The sequence below is a fragment of the Cotesia glomerata genome, linkage group LG1, assembly GCF_020080835.1.
Source record: "Cotesia glomerata isolate CgM1 linkage group LG1, MPM_Cglom_v2.3, whole genome shotgun sequence".
Classification (NCBI taxonomy): domain Eukaryota; kingdom Metazoa; phylum Arthropoda; class Insecta; order Hymenoptera; family Braconidae; genus Cotesia; species Cotesia glomerata.
Genome location: NC_058158.1, coordinates 9,169,026 through 9,187,638, shown reverse-complemented (window position 1 = coordinate 9,187,638; position 18,613 = coordinate 9,169,026). Strand labels below are relative to the sequence as shown.

At 26.0% G+C, this 18,613-nt stretch overlaps 1 protein-coding gene and 1 long non-coding RNA gene across 3 annotated transcripts in view; one reads left to right on the top strand and one right to left on the bottom strand.

The window, feature by feature from the left end:
- LOC123275055 (TOX high mobility group box family member 3-like) overlaps nucleotides 1-18,613 on the top strand; it is a 398,558-nt gene that overhangs the window by 119,608 nt on the left and 260,337 nt on the right. The window lies entirely within an intron of this gene.
- LOC123275062 lies at nucleotides 9,664-11,981 on the bottom strand. The gene is made up of 2 exons (XR_006511615.1): nucleotides 11,773-11,981; nucleotides 9,664-9,804 (listed from the first exon to the last, which is right to left on the bottom strand). It is a non-coding gene; the product is annotated as an uncharacterized LOC123275062 (long non-coding RNA).

Below are 18,613 nucleotides of genomic sequence, written 5' to 3'. Positions count from 1 at the left end.
AAAATCCATGCAGAATAAAAAATCCGAACAAAAACAGTTTCACTGTAAAAAAATCGCGCCAAGTCCACGTTCATAAGACTATTAAGAGAAAAAAAAATTTTTTTTTTCTTCACAAAAAGATATAAAATAAAAAAATTGAAAAATCCAAGTAACCGATATGATTGTATACGATTTTCGAAAATTAAAAAAATTTTGTTGTAAATTTAAAAATTAAAAAAAATTTTTGAACGTACTTGGTGTGCGTCATTGTGTATTTCAATTTTTTGAAAGTCCTAGTAAATAAATTTTACGAATTTCATTAAAGTAAAATATTTTGCAACCACGCACACCAAGTACGTTCCAAATTTTTTTTAATTTTTAAATTTACAACAAAATTTTTTAATTTTCGAAAATCGTATACAATCATATCGGTTACTTGGATTTTTCAATTTTTTATTTTATATCTTTGTGAAGAAAAAAATTTTTTTCTCTTAATAGTCTTATGAACGTGGACTTGGCGCGATTTTTACAGTGAAACTGTTTTTGTTCGGATTTTAGTATTTTTTGTAATTATAATAAAAATTTACAATTGGTACCAACTTAAGTATCGCGTTGGCTGCATTTTTTATAGCAAACTATTCCTTTGAAGCTACAGTTTATGTAAAAATAATTCAAGCGCACCCTGGCGGATGTAGATGCAAGCCTTGAAATATCTTTTTTCAACTGTAGTTTCCCATCTATTGGAGGATTACCATGTATTCTCGAATTATTTAGTCTGTGGCATGTCACTTTTTACATCGAAAAAAAGTCAGGATCTAAATTTTTGCGTTGCTATAGTTTGTGCTGATTAAATTTAATAATTTCAAGCAGATTAATTGTTATGATCGACTATTATTAATTAATGTCAGTAAAATAAAGTATGAATTACTGTTATAATATACAATTTAGAAAAAAAAAGTACCGTAGAATTAAATAAAATTTGCAACCTCAAAATATCGTCCTGCTTACAGTAAACACAGTCGGTAGTCTGGCGCTCCGTTTACAACGGATTTGAACGGAACTTGGCGCCAGATTCTACCGAATCTGTGGATAATGGAAATTTCTCACCGTGTAGTGTTTAATTGAGAACCCGTGGTACTTGGAGTATTTTTGAATTTATTCTTTTTTAAAAATGTTTAATCTATATTTTTTACGTCCAATACTGACGTTTTAAACGTTTAAAAAGTTGAATTTACGATTTGAACGTTTGTTATACGTTTAACAAACGTTTGTAACGTTCAATACGTTGAATCTACGACTTAAATTTCAACTCTATTATTTTATTTTCTTCACTGATAGAAGAATTTATTGGGATTAAAAAAAAATTTGTTAATAGTTAAAAAATCATTTATTAGAGACCACTTTTTAGTATTGAACAAATATTTTTTAATATTTTAAATGATTTGTTGTAACATCATCGTTACTGAAATCTTTGTAAAATATATTAAATGAAATTTTTCTGGGAAATTCGTTACTAAGTTAATAAAGATCTATGATAACGATAATTAATATTTTTGCGGCATGCGTAACGCATGCACGTCTGAAATTATGAGATAATAAGTTTCACAATGTGACACATTTTGTTGTGTCACTTTTAATTTCCTTTTTACTTTTATTGTATTTTATTATACTAGCACATAATATTATGTTTGTAGGATGTATGAATTTTTATTATTGTTTGCTCATAATTGTAGTCGTAATATATTTATGGTAAACTATTGCTGAGTTTTTTTTAATGACTACATATGTGTGTATGTTTAAATTTACATGAACATGATGAAAAAATAATTAAGACCCGTTGGCATATTGCTGAACAATTGTTTTCTCAAGTAGTCTACAGACCACTAGACAAACTTTTAACGGGAATTCAAATAATAACGATGTGAGAAATCCCGAGGAGACAATTAGTCATTGTTTAATTTTTCAAATAACTTATTCTTATGAATGTATGTTTCAATGAGTCTTATATTTTTTTTTATTACTAAAGTATTATTTTTAAATAATTTATCATTCGCTAATATACACAATTTATGTTTTATCCTAAAAAAATACAAATTTTACGAATTTTATTAGATTTTTTTATCCCAAAAAATTTGTTAATTATTAATTTTCATAAAACCTCTTAGAAAAATTTTCATACAGCTTTTATATAATCGAACAATGGATTAAATGTACTCATTATTTCTCGGATATTTTTCCGCGAACAATGCAGAACACTGATTATTTAAAAACAATAACTGCTCATTTAATAACTCGGTTTCTACATAATTGAAATAATGTTTAAAAAGTTTATAACCCAGCCTATTCACATATTCAGTATTTGATTCTGCATTAAAATTTTAATTAAATCTCATCAATTATTTTTAATGATTACACAATGGAGATAATTAATTTCTCAAATATGTCCTCGTTAATTAATCAAACTTATAATAAAATTATATATATTTCATTTAAATAAAATCAATATTTATATTCCATCAGTTTGATTTACTTTAAATAATTCCATGTTTTTTTTTACTTCGAACAACAACGCGGATTTACTGTATATATTGCAAATATATATGCAAAGTTTTAAAATTGCCAAGTTAGTGGATTTTTCTATCAACAACTCGAAATCAAACATTTCAATCGTAAATTTATTGATTGATTCCCGATTAAATAGTGATGCGACGAGGAAAAATAAATACTCGAACATTTGTCGCCTCACACTTGCCAAAAAAAAATAATAATATCGAATGATTTTATTGTATTTTACACACACAGTTCACATACACCCACTCCCTTGAAATTACAATTTTATTGTCATTCTACTTTGATCCTTTTCCTCGCGGGGTCGCTCAATCCCAGAGGTAAAATTCATTAGTTGGATATTTACAAAATAAAAATGAAAAAATAAATCAGTTATCTCTGTGATATATTGCTAAATATTTTATTTTCTGTCCATTTTATCCACTACATGTACAAATATACACAGAAAATATTTACATGAAAAATTTCCAAACAAAAATTGTAATTAATTATAAGATAAAAAAAATATATGCATAAACCTATTATGACTATTATTATTATCTGCGTAAATTTATTGCGCTAAAGTTATACAGCTAAATTTTATTATCAATAGCGTTAAACAATTTATGATACTGAAACTTAAAACTTTTACCTACTAAAAGCCCTCATATTTCAATAAATGTGAATTATAATTTTGAAATATGATCGAAACTTTTCAAAGTTTTGTTTAATTACACAGATGAAATTTATTCTGCTTTATCGACTCTTTCCACTCGTAAGAAGCGATAGAACATTTCAACTACTTCGGAATTTGACGTTACCCAGACCTACAAAGTAGAACAAAATTATATTAATGATTATGATGAAATTGAACTCTTAAACTTCTTCAATTATACACTGATAAAAGGATTTATTTTTATCAAAAAATATTTAATAATAGTTAAGAAATCATTTATTTAGAGACCACTTTTTAGTATTAAACAAATATTTCTTAGTATTTAAAATAATTTGTTTGCATTAAATAAATCTAATATTAATTTATTAAATATTAATAAATCTTTTTAAATACTAAGAAATATTTGTTAAAGACTAAAAAGTGGCCTCTAATAAATGATCTGTTAAATATGAACAAATATTTTTAACTGTAAACAAATCCTTATCAGTGTACTCTATACTATTAAGAGAATAAGAAAAATTTTGTGTCCAGGATATTTATATGATAAAATCGGTTTTTTTTTAGTTAAATTTAATGTCATTGCAAAGGTCTTGACCTAAATTTGTGCCTTTTCAAGGTTTCATCTTATCCTCACCAATAGTCAATTTATTATGATAAGTATTTAGGCTGCATTCAAAAATGCTCTATCTTCAGATACATAATTAAGAAATGACCTTGTATTTTATGAACTATTGACATTTTTAAAGATATAAGCTCATTCTGATGTTACACTCATCAAGACCTTTCATTTAAGTACCCACATCAATTTTTTATATATTTATATATATTATATATGTATATATGAAAAATATATCAAAATGCATGTGGATACTTAAATGAAAGCTCTTTAAGAGTGTAACATCGGGATGAGCTTATATTTTTGTAAATAAAAATAATAAAGAATGTACATTTTAATTTAACATAATTAAGAAATGACCTTGTATCTTATGAACAATTAGCATTTTTACAGATATAAAGTCACCCCGATATTACACTCATCGAGACCTTTCATTTAAGTACCCAAATCAATTTTTTATATATTTATATATATTATGTATATTGCACGACTCATGATGCGAAGCATCAGAGAGTGCTTTACGATCGAAAAATTTTTTTCGCCTCATTTTAGCAACTATTTTTAGTATTATAGCCTTGTTAGTTTACGGAATCAAGATATTTTGCATACTATTGTCGAGATAATTTAATGGAGATTAATTCCATACTTTCTAAAAATTGATTTACTGCAATAGAAACGGAAAAAAACATCAAAATAGGTCAAAAAATTTTCCTGTCCGTCATGTATGAAACCCCGGAAACACTGTAACTTGTGAAAAAATCAATTATTTGAGTTAAATTTTTTTTTTTAAATTCTAATCGACGATTGTAGGTCACTGAATGCGAATGGTTAATTAATTCAGTGTCGTTTAGTTACAATTAATAAAAAACGAAAACTACAAGACTGTATATCTATATATATCCATGTAAAATTAACATGGATGGTGACATATCTATATCTATAGATATTATGTATATTTTATTCCACCAGGGGCGCTTGTGCAGTACCTTCCTACTACAGTTGTTTTTTCGGCAATTAATTTTGAACGACTTAAGTTTTTTTTTTTTTTTTTTTTTTTTTTTATATTTCATAATTAAATGAGCATTATGAGTCGTGCACTTTTGGATTTTCCAAACTTTTTATATATTAAAAATATATCAAAAATACATGTGGGTACTCAAATGAAAGCTCTTGATGATTGTAATGTCGGGATGAGCTTATATCTTTGTAAATGTCAATAATAAAGAAAGTACAGTGCAATTTAACATAATTAGGAAATGACCTTGTACCTTATGAACAATTGACATTTTTACAGATATAAACTCACCCCGACATTACACTCATCGAGCCCTTTCATTTGAGTACCCACATCAATTTTTCATATATTTATATATATTATATATATATGTATGTATGAAAAATATATAAAAATGCATGTGGGTACTCAAATGAAAGCTCTTGTTGAGGGTTGCATCAGAATGAGCTTATATCTTTAAAAACGTCAATAGTTACGAAAGTACAGTGTAATTTTATAAAAGTCATTATTTAATAAAGCAAAATTTTATTTATTTATAGTTCACAAGTCACGGCAGTCACATAGTGACTGCAAAGTTTCTATTTATAATTATAAGCAATCATTTTAATAATATTTCTCAATATTTCTTTATTTTTAATAGTGTTTAAAAATTAATAAAAAAGTTTAATTTTTCCTTCAGTATGAATATCAAAATTAATCATCACGTAATACCCATCGTGTCCTTTGTGATAGTATATGTTTTATACGATATTGTGTTACACGTACAGTTGATACTTGATTAAGTCCCACGTTGATAGGAATTATCCCTATAATTCTTGTTAAATAATTTTTCCCTTCACTAAACAATTGCTAATATTTATTATTATATATTTTTTTGTTTTTTTTTACCTTCAAATGATTAAATCGATAAATTAAAAATTTAATCCTATAGAAAAATTTTTTATTTCTCAATTTTGTGGAGAAAAGAAAAATAAAATTTATAAGACGGACAGTGAAATTATTGTAACTTAAATGAAATAAATAAATAATACGATATTAAAAAAGTTTGGACAGCAGATAAATACAGATTGCATTGACTTTAAAAGATTTAACATCTTCGTAGCGGCGATCCTTCATCGAATATTAAAAAAAGTACGTGCCAAAGAGAGTTGTATTGGTTGAGAGTAGAGATAAAAGAAAACAGTAAAATACAGTATAGTGGTATAGTAGTATGATGGATTCGAAAAGAGAGAAAATATTTCTAGTATAAAAGCAAACTAACCCCCTGCATATTTATCATGTACAAATTGAATTCTTCTACAGCGTCCTAGAAACAAAATTGCATTTCTTGCCAGAGATTTTATATTGAAACAAATTTAAAGTTTACGAGAGATAGACAATGATAGAAAAATATAAATAACATTTATCTGATGTACATACATACAATTTTCGCAATTTATTTTATCGATAAAATATATAAAATCATTCTCCTTTTTCTTATTTATTCTTACAAATTATCTTTCAAGATTGTTTCTTTGTCGTGAAGATTGATTAAATATTTCAGCAAAGTATTTGCATTAAATTCCATCAATTGTCTGCGGATTTAAATGGAATATCGGTGCATTATTAAGTTATTTTTTATTTTACGAGCGTCGAGATCGATCGGGTAAAAGATTAAATATTTAATTGACTCAATAGGTTGGTTTATTTTATCACAAATTGGAATTGTGATGAATATTATTTATTTTTATTGATTATTGTGGGCTTTAATCTGAAATGAATAAAAAGGTAAAAAAAATAAAAATACTTTTAAAGTAAAGAATCGGGGATGAATCGTTTGTACGTGGGAGAATCGGCTCGTTAGCGAAATGAGTTCGTCCACGAGCCAATTAACTATCGAATCGATCGCAGTTGGACAAGAAGAGCTCCTAACGAACCACTGGACATTGTACTCATTGTTTGCTTCAACAGATACTCTCCCTGTACTCCATTTCACTCTCTTATAGTTATTTATTTTTTATATTATTATTATTCTTTTATTTTTCTTTTACTGAACTTGTTTCAGCATGTACTTAATTGTCCTAACAAAAGCTTCATTATATTTCAATAATAATACTTTGCCGAACAAGAAAGAAACAACTCAGCAGTGAGCCATGTCAATAACAAATTAAATTAAATATTGTGATTTATATTAATTGATACAAATCATATAGGGAGCACAATTTCAGGTACTAGGACTTAATAATTTTTATATGTATGATAAAAGTAATTTATTGATTAAATTTTGATCCTAGAGCAAGTCCTCCTTAAAGGCCATCATAATTAAGTACATTACAAAATGAGCACATGTTAAAATTAATCTAATACTAGCACTTATGAACTATAAATAAATGAAATTTTGATTTATTTAATAATAAGTTTTGTTAAATTGCACTGTACTTTATTAACTATTGACGATTTTAAAGATATAAGCTCATTCCGATGTTACAATCATCAACAGCTTTCATTTGAGTACCCACATGCATTTTTGATATATTTATCATATATACATATATATAATATATAAAATATATGAAAAATTGATGTGGGTACTCAAATGAAAGCTCTTGAGGAGTGTAATATCGAGATGAGCTTATATCTTCAAAAATATCATTAGTTGACAAGATAGCAAAAGCAGTTAATTATTGACATTTTTTATGATATAAGTTCATCTCGATGTTACACGCATCAAGAACTCTCATTTGAGTACCTACATGCATTTTTGATATATTTTTCATATATACATATATATATAAATATATAAAATATATGAAAAATTGATGTGTGTACTTAAATGAAAGGTCTCGATAAGTGTAACATCGGGATGAGCTTATATCTTTAAAAATGTCAATAGTTCACAAGATACAAAGTCATGTCTTAATTATGTTAAATCGTACTATACGTTCTTAAATATTGACTTTTTTAAAGATATAAGCTCATCCTGATGTTACACTCATCAAGAGCTTTCATTTGAGTACTCACATGCATTTTGATATATTTTTCATATATTCATATATATAAATATATAAAATATATGAAAAATTGATGTGGGTACTTAAATGAAAGGTCTCGATAAGTGTAACATCGGGATGAGCTTATATCTTTAAAAATGTCAATAGTTCACAAGATACAAAGTCATGTCTTAATTATGTTAAATCGTACTGTACGTTCTTAAATATTGACTTTTTTAAAGATATAAGCTCATCCTGATGTTACACTCATCAAGAGCTTTCATTTGAGTACTCACATGCATTTTGATATATTTTTCATATATTCATATATATAAATATATAAAATATAAGAAAAATTGATGTGGGTACTCAAATGAAAGGTCTTGATGAGTGTAACATCGGGATAAGCTTATATCTTTAAAAATGTCAATAGTTCACGAGATACAAGGTCATTTCTTAATTATGTATCTAGATAGAGCATTTTCGAATGCAGCCTAAATACTTATCATCATAAATTTACTATTGGTGAGAATGATATAAAACCATGAAAAGGAACAACTCCAGGTCAAGACTTTTCCAACAATACTAAATTTAATCATAGAAACCCATTTTATCATATAAATATTCTGGCCCCAAAATTTCGCTTATTTTTTTAATAATATAGATTAGAATAATAGAACATAATAGATAAATTATAAATAATATACAATGATGAGTAATATAATAACATAACATAATAAGTAATAATTGAGGAGCTGATTTTCAAAAGGGTATCTTTTCATATTTTAAAAGACCAGTTTTCTGAACTTTTAAATATTAATTACTTCGAGAATTATAAAGACTTATAAATGAAAATCGAATTGCAGCTTCATAACCGCTAGCACTTTATAGTTAAATTAAAAAAAGTTCAAAACAAATATTTATAATTGAAGATAACTAGTTTTTTGTCTCGATTAATCAAAAATCAAAAGATACCCTTTTGAAACTCAGCTCCTCAATTAATATAATAATAAAAATTTTTAATTTATCTGTCTGGAATATAAAAAATACTGGGATATATAAGAAAATTTATTCATAAATTTATTTGATATATGGACTGTAATTGTAAACAATAAGACGTGTAAGTTATAGATTACAAATTGAAACAAACATGAAACAATGAGAATATAATATAAGAACTAGCGAATAAAATATCGCAATATGGCATTAGGTCAATCGTGAAGTTATTGTGAGAGGTAGAATATTAAATCCACCGGATTTGTAATATTTATCGAGTAGCTTGGTAATATAAAATCCATTTTATATATATATCAAAGTTATCATCGAAAGTGGTCATGAACCAATACTGAACTATTAGTAGTGTGCGAATGGATGGTATTATCTATCAAATTCGCAGCTGAGTAATACGGCTGATGCGTTTTTGGTTTATTCTGCCAGCTATTCATTGAATCCTAATAGAGTTTATCTTTTATTCAATTAATATTCTGCCCTATAATTTAATCCAAACAGCCAGCAATTTATTTTTGTATAAATTAGAAATGTCATTATAGAAAAAGTTGTATTTTTTATTTAAATAAATTTAAACAGTTAAATCTAATTTTAAAATTAAATAAAAGCTTAAAGTTTATGCTACGTAGTTAGCTTACTGGGTAATTGCATTGCAGTGAAATAATTTTATTCTTGGGTATTCAGTACTCAGCAATTCAATTAAACATATTTAATTATAAACGATAATTTAATTTTTACTGTTCAAGCTCAAGAAAATTAATTAGCAGCCGAAACAAGAGAGCTCGCGTAATATATTATGAAAATTTTTTTACAGATTATTATTATTATTTTTATTATTATTCATTTATTTATATAAAACAATAAACTCGTTTGACGTTATTTAGTTGGACACTTGCAAATATCACTAATTAAACGTACAACGAATTATTATTATGTGCTTTGAAAATTTCATATTATACGCTGGAATGTATAACTACAACCAAGTATCCTTACACTGATAGAAGGATTTGTTTATAATTAATAAACTTTATTAACTGTTAATAAATGATTTTTTAACATCATAGGAATTAATAAATATTTATTAACAGTTAATAAATTATTTATTAAATACGATTTATTAAATGTTAATAAATATTTGTTAACAGATAAAAAATATTTATTAACTGTTAACAAATATTTATTTAAAATAAAAGGCAAAAATAGCAATTTTCTTTTGACACTTTTTATAACCCTATAGCTGGAATAAATGATAATAATTTAATTCACTAAATAAATCAACGTTTTTTATGTTTAAAAATATAAAAGATAATTATGAGCTGTGATAGAATTTGGTATTTTACAATAAACGTTATTATAATGTAATATAATTAATGCAAATAATTTATAAAGATGATTTTTGTTTATAAGCAATCTTCATATTATATGACATTGCAAGCGAAACAAATTCACTCAACAAAATATTTATTAACTGTTAATAAATCGCGTGACTAATGCAAAAAGGGCGCATGGCAAAGTATGCGCCCTTTTAGCTTTGCAAAGCTAAAAGGGCGCATAATTTTTTTTTATCACCAATCGACTAGTTGACATATTCTTCGTCGAAAAATCAAGCATTGATTTCCTAAAGTTAAAAGGGCGTATGTCTCTAATTATGCGCCCTTTTATCTTTAGGAATTTGAAAATTTTATGACCTAAAGCTAAAAGGGCTTATAAATTTTTTTTCTAAATAATTCATTAAAATGCTCATTTTTAGCCTAAAAATAAAAAAAAAACGGTAGATTCACACGAAAGAGGCGTATTCTAACTCAACATACATTCTTTTAAAATTACAATTAAAAATATTTTTAAAAAATTGCAAAATATGCGTGATTGTATTAATTTATTTTTTATTTGAAAATTATTTCAATCCCATTAGTTTTCGATTAATTTAATTATCCATTGCTTGTATAAAAATAGTTAAAAATTATTATTTTTTCAATATTGTTTAAGTACTTAAAAACAACCAATCCCCTCTTTTTCTCGCGTCGCACTCACTGCAAGAAACGGTACTATCCTCAGTGCATTCATGATTATAAAGCTATTGAAGTTTTATGTTTTTCTTTTAAACAAATGACAATTTTGAAAAAAACACCCTGCTATACGAAATAGATAATTAAAAAATCTATTACGTGACAGAGCGTTTTTTTCAAAATTCTTCTTTGTTTAGAAGAGAAATATGAAGCTGCAATCGTACGTGAAAAGAACAAGATGATACTGGATATCATCCCGGATTATACTGAGTAAAAAAAAATTTCAGATATTAGTTAGTATAATCCAGATTACAATGAGTATAATCCAGATATCACGCAGTATAATCTGGATTTTTTTAAGTTACTATCTGAAATTTTTTTTCACCACAAATATAAACACTATGGTGAAAAAAAAGTGATTATATCGCGGAGTATAATCTGGGATGATACCCAGTGTCATCTTGTTTTTTCCGTGTAGGGACTGGCTGTTGAGAAATTTTTTTTTTATTCATTAAACTTTTTTATTTTATGTCTTGTGAAGCTATTTATCAAAATTTTTTATAAAAACATAATTTTTTTTATGCGCCCTTTTAGCTTTAGGCACTACTTTTCTAAAAGCTAAAAGGGCGCATGTCGCTTTAGGATACTCGAATTTTTTTTTTACAGATCTTTGTGTTTCGAGTGATTTCAAGAAGAATGACAAAAAAAAATGTTTTTATGCGCCCTTTTAGCATGCATCCCTACTAACCTGTAGCTATGCGCCCTTTTTGCATTAGTCACGCGAAATATTTGTTAACTATTAATAAATACTTATTAACTATTAATAAATGTACTTTCCTCCCAAATAAATTTTTATTAAATGTTAAAAAATATTTATTAAAATTTAATAAATTAAATAATCGTCTTCAAATAAATTAAATTATTAATAGTTAATAAATCCTTCTATCAGTGTACACGTGTGATACCCTAACTTATAATACACTATAAAGGTTTCCGATACAATATCGATAAGCTTAAACTTCAAATTACTCCCTCTATTCTTTCTCATCTTTGTTAGCTCATTAAATTTGTCGAATCCACTGTGAATAATTCACCGAGTAAAATTTACCTGTGAATAATATTGTTCCGAACAATTTAATTATACATTCACGTGCTTTCGCATAATTATTTTGAAACCATTCATAATATTTTATTGGACTAAATTTCTTTAGATTTAACCAACGATTTATATTTTAGCTTAAATCAGCTCATAAGTATGTCTGTATAAAATTAATTTTAATGATAACGGAATGTAGCAGTCGTTAAATGCAATAGAAGGTATTACTCACGATTCGAGTATTTACTTTAAATTAATTACAATCGTAGTTTGAACTATTTTCACTTATGAATATGGGTTTCTGTTTATCTTATTAAGCAAAATTAATTGAAATTTATTTTATTTTTAATTACAGTCGAATTCATTTTGTAATTAACAAAATCTCGAACTAAATAAAAGTTGTTTATTTATTATAAAATTCCGCAGAAAATAATTGTATAAATTTGCATTTGAAATACGAAAAAAAGAAAAATTTTAATATTTTAATAGTTCTCTATCAAACAAATCTCGAACATTTACCTCTTGGTAAATTCCATTTGAGGTACATAACCACTTTCTATTCTATAACCGTGCTCTCGATCTCCTTGAGATGAAGAAACCATTACACTATTCAACATTTTTTCTTATCTTTTCTTTTAAATAAACGAGCTCTTCTTTTCACCTCTTTTAACTCATACTTTTTTATCACATTCATATTTATATCTGTAACACAATTATTTATAACTATAAATAATTATCACCTATAATAAAATAAAATTAATTACTAGCAACTTTGCAGTCACTATGTGACTGCCGTGACTTGTGAACAATAAATAAATAAAATTTTTCTTTATTAAATAATGACTTTTGTTAAATTGCACTGTGCTTTCTTAAATATTGAAGTTTTTAAAGATATAAGCTCATCCTGATGTTACACTGATCAAGAGCTTTCATTTGAGTACCCACATGCATTTTGATATATTTTTATATATACATATATATAGGTGATTTTCTGTAAAGATGTTTTTTGCTATCCCAGGCATTTTTTTATTAGTAAAATTGTTATTTTGTTACTAAAAAAAAATTATTATGAAAGTAAAAAAACATTTCTACTTGGAGCATTGAAAACTAAAATAAAATAAATTTTGGTTTTTTTGCTATAAATTCGTAAACTACCGAAATAATAGTCCCCTGGACTGTCCTATTCCCAAAATTAAAACTTTAAGATTAAATTTTAAGTTATTCGTCCATAATACATAATTTGGTCCAAAATTTTTATAAACTTAATTAGTTAGCTAACAATCTTCTTCAATAAAAAGTACCGAAAATTAATTTGATTCATTAAATTCATTAAACCGAAGTTTGTCCCAGGTATTTTAAGAACAGTCCCCTGCCAGAAGTTCAAACCCAAAAAAAAAAAAAATCCAGCGTGTTATTTTACCTTTTGTAAGGTTTATAAGGATCTAACTAGCCTTGAGTTAATAACCATAGGGCTGTTAGCGCTTTATCGGCATTTTATTTAGTGTCAAAAAGCCGTTTGTGCTGGAAATATGTGTCTGGGCCACTTCAAAACTCAGTCCCCTGGCAACTATTTTTATTTATAATTTATTTATAAAATTGGATCCATAGGTCTTAATATTATTCTAATTAATGTAAACATTAATCGAGAACTTGTAAAGTTGAATGCATTGAAATAGTTTGCTTGGTTTTTCTCAATTTGATAAAAAAAAACAGTCCCCTGGCAAACAGTCCCCTGTCATGTTATATGGCAAAAGATACACAAATATCGAAAAAGCAAAAATTAAATCGGCTGTTTATTTATTATGATTAAGCTGATAGTTTTGTAGCCCTTGTTAATTTCTTTTCTAATGAAATCAAAAATAATTTGGTCGGACAATTTTGTACAGATTTAAGACGTCCTTACAGAGAATCTCCCATGTATATATAATATATAAAAATATATAAAAAATTGATGTGGGTACTTAAATGAAAGGTCTTGATGAGTGTAACATCGGGATGAGCTTATATCTTTAGAAATGTCAATAGTTCTCAAGATACAAAGTAATTTCTTAATTATGTTAAATTGCACTGTACGTTCATAAATATTGACATTTTTAAAAATATAAGCTCATCCCGATGTTACACTCTTAAAGAGCTTTCATTTGAGTACTCACATGCATTTTGATATATTTTTCATATATACATATATATAATATATATAAATATATGAAAAATTGATGTGGGTACTTAAATGAAAGCTCTTTAAGAGTGTAATATCGGGATGAGCTTATATCTTTAAAAATGTCAATAGTTCACAAGATACAAAGTAATTTCTTAATTATGTTAAATTGCACTGTAATTTCTCAAATATTGACATTTTTAAAGATATAAGCTCATCCCGATGTTATAATCATCAAGAGCTTTCATTTCAGTACCCACATGCATTTTTGATATATTTTTCATATATACATATTTATAATATATATAAATATATGAAAAATTGATGTAGGTACTTAAATGAAAGCTCTTTAAGAGTGTTATATCGGGGTGAGCTTATATCTTTAAAAATGTCAACAGTTCACAAGATACAAGGTAATTTCTTAATTATGTTAAATTGCACTGTACGTTCTTAAATATTGACATTTTTAAAAATATAAGCTCATCCCGATGTTACACTCTTAAAGAGCTTTCATTTAAGTATCCACATGCATTTTGATATATTTTTCATATATACATATATATATAATATATATAAATATATGAAAAATTGATGTGGGTACTTAAATGAAAGGTCTTGATGAGTGTAACATCGGGATGAGCTTATATCTTTAAAAATGTCAATAGTTCACAAAATACAAGGTCATTTCTTAATTTTGTCACAAAATTTTGCTTATTCTTTCAATAATATAGATAAAATTTAAAATAATAGTTACAAATAGCAATAATTTATTCAATTAAAAATGTGAGTTTTTTCAATAACTTGGAAATTCAAATTCGATATTCTATTAATAATCTTCTTGAAAGCAAGAGCTTCACTAATTTGCCGAGAATTGCGAATAATTTTAATCAATCTCGAGAAGTTTAATGAAATCTCGTTGAAGAGGCTTAAGAAAGTTGGCTAGTGGTGTGAGGCCCGCGAGATAGTTTGATGTTAAACGCACATATATAGATAGATATATAGATATATTATATATATCTCCGAGCGTCAGAAGTACATCATGTGATAGGATGTGATATTTAATAATTTATAAAATAATTAATGATGAATTATTTAATTAATCCTTGTAACTACTAAACTATTTAAAATTGTTGAGTAATTTAAATTACTCCCGTACAATTTTGTTTTAATTATCCTATTAATTTTAATTAAGTGATTAATTTTAATTATACATCCAGTTACTTCAAACGAAAATAACTTTATTAATTTAATATCTAGCTAAAAACTATTTCATAATACACTCGGTAATATATTTTAAATAAAAATAAAATTTATTAACTTAAGTAAGACAACATTCGTTTAATTTAAATGCTTGAGTTTTCTTCCGGCAATAAATATTGACGCGATACCACTCACAAGGTTTTACTATTAAGACATTCAACTTAATGTCGCCATTTAAAGACATTTATCGATAGCTTATAAGACATACGATGGAAATAAATACTTACATCGTTCCATTAATTAAGATAAACTGTTTTTATGCAAACAAATAAAAATTATTTTTTTTTTTTTTTATTTATTTTATAATGATGTAATTGAAGTAATTCATGGAGGTTTTTTTTATCGATTGTCTTTTTAATGTCTCATTACGAATGCATACTTCAGTTAAAATTATATTTGCATTTTTAATTTCTTCATTGATTCATTTATTTTATGCATTAAAACACGTTCGTTAATTCATGCATTAAAGCTCTGATATTATTGAAGGACATTAATTATTGCGGTTTTAATTTTAAATTACAATGAAGTATAATTACGGTACCAATTATTAACTCAGTTCCACATTAATTATTAATTATTGACTATTGAACTTCATCTTCATTATATTTTTATACAGTAAAAAATTTTGCGTCATTGCTTAAAAAAATTTAATGTTAAAAATTTTTTTGTTAGATATTTAACACTTTGATGTGTAAATTTAACATTTATTTTGTTAAATCAACACAAAAAAGTGTTAAATATTTAACATAAAAATTTTTAATACAAAATTTTTTACTGCACCGAAAAATAGGTTCATTTGGGTCAAGAAAATATTTTTCTTTCTAATTATTTTCTTGAGCAAAAAAAATTTTTTTTTGACACAAGAAATTTCACTTATTCCAACAAAATTAATTCTCTTGCTTTAAGAAATACGTATCTTGATTCAAGAAAATTTATTTGAGTCAAGAAAATCTTGTTGTTTTAAAAAAATTCAGCCTCGAAGCTCCAAAAAATTTATTGATAGAAGTAAATTTTCTTGTCTTGAGAAAATTTCTCTCTTGCTCCAAAAAATTAAATATAAAGATAGAAGTAAATTTTCATTGATTAACATGTCAAATGGGAAGATCAAATAATATTTCATCATTTTTTTCATTCAATATGTATAATTGCACGCTTAAATAATATAAAATGGATATCAAATATTCAAGAGAAAAATTTTCTCAAGGTGATGAAATTTTTTTCTCAGCTGAAGTAGGTGGCACAGCTTCCCTAAAGTATCTAAAAATCTTGATCAAATATAAAAATTGATTGTACCAAGTATTTATAATAATTTTAATTAAAAAAAAATTACTCCCACCAAGAATAAAATTTCTCGAAAAACTTTTACTTCGGCCAACACAACTTCGGTCTTTCTTCGGGCACCCGAAAATTTTCTTGAGTCAAGAAGTTTTTCTTTCTGTATAATTTTACGTCTTTAAAAATTTTTTTAGTATTTTTTAATAACTTAAAAGAATTTTCTTCCGCAGTAACTTAAAAAAAAATATAAAAATTTATTTTTTATGCCACTGTATTATCATAATTACTTATCATTTTATTCATTAAAATTAAAATAAAAAAAAATTTCTTTTATTTTAAGATTATTTATGCAATGACAAATTAAATATTTGATTTAAACGCAAATTCTTGATAAAATTAAAGTTTAAAATTGAAATTATTTAATTTATCGGCTCGGATATATTAATTTCAGTGAGAATAATTCGCGCGGGTACACACAGCTAGTTTATTATGTAATATTATATATTAATATTATTATACGACAGTTAAATTAAATTTATTAATCTTATTTATCATAACACAACACACCAGACTTATCCAATAATTTATACATAAATTAAATAAATTTATAATGAATTGTAATTACAATGTATTAATACGACCGCGATCATTTATTTTCTGCGACCACTGATGCATTTAATAATTAATAATAAATAATACGGACTTTAATTGTTTTAAAAGCGACAGAAGAGTGAATAGACATTTACATGTTATTGAAAAACACGAAATATGAAATAAAATGGTGGGTGTTGTGTGTGTATTTTAGTTATTTTCGGTAAAAAATAAATTTTCTCATAGGTTATGACGATGTTGATTTATGCTACATTCTGAGCATTTGGATCGCAAACGAGCACCCATTGGGGTTTATTCTCTCGCGAACGAACGCAAAAGGAAAGGAATAGAAACATTAGTCGCCTCGTTGCCGTGGAAGCCAAGGGAGAGGGAGAAAATCGTTATTTATGTAAATGCTACAAAAGGATACCGTAACGATCCTTTACGGTCGGGGGGGAATTTAATTGGACGGCGAAGAAAGCTGCAGCCGGTGATCTATCGATCCAACTTGAGGTTAACGATCTCACTTTTGTATATACATATATATAAATACTAAACGGTTTAACCATTATTAGAACTATCGAGAGTGTCGTCAACGATTTCCGCTTTTACTTTTTTTATCGTTCTCTGCCCCTAATTATCACTTCTCATTTTTTTTTTATCTCGTGCAGAAGAACATTTACCCAATGACTTTTTGCTGATGAGCTTTATTCAAACAACCGATATAATTATAATTTATATAATCTTTTTATATTAAAGGGTAAAATTATCTTTGTAATTGCTTGTGGAAAAAATTTCTGATATGGCCATAATATACATGTGCATGAATTTGTTTTTTAATATTGCCATATTCATCTTGATATATCTCTATATGGCCATATATGTCTTGATATATCCTCATTAGCATAATATGGACATGTATAAATTTCAATATGGCAATATATGGCTTGATATGGCAATAAATTGCCATATATGTTGTGAAATATCCTCATATGGCATGATATGGGCACACAATTTTTAATATAGCAATATATGGCCATATATATTTTGAAATGCTCTAATATGGCATGATATGATCATATATAATATTTAATATGGCATGATATGAAAATGCATTGCCATATATGTCCTGATATAGACATATATAATTTTTAATATGGCAATATATGGCTCTATATGGCAATAAATTGCCATATGTGTCTTGGAATATTCTCATATGGTACGCTATGAGCGAATAATTTTTAATATGGCAATATTAAGCCATACATTTTGAAATGCCCTCATATGGCATGATATGATCATATATAATTTTTAATATGGCAATATATGGCACAATATGGAAACACATTGCCATATATGCCTTGAAATATCCTCATATGGCATAATATGGACATGTATAATTTTTAATATGGCAATA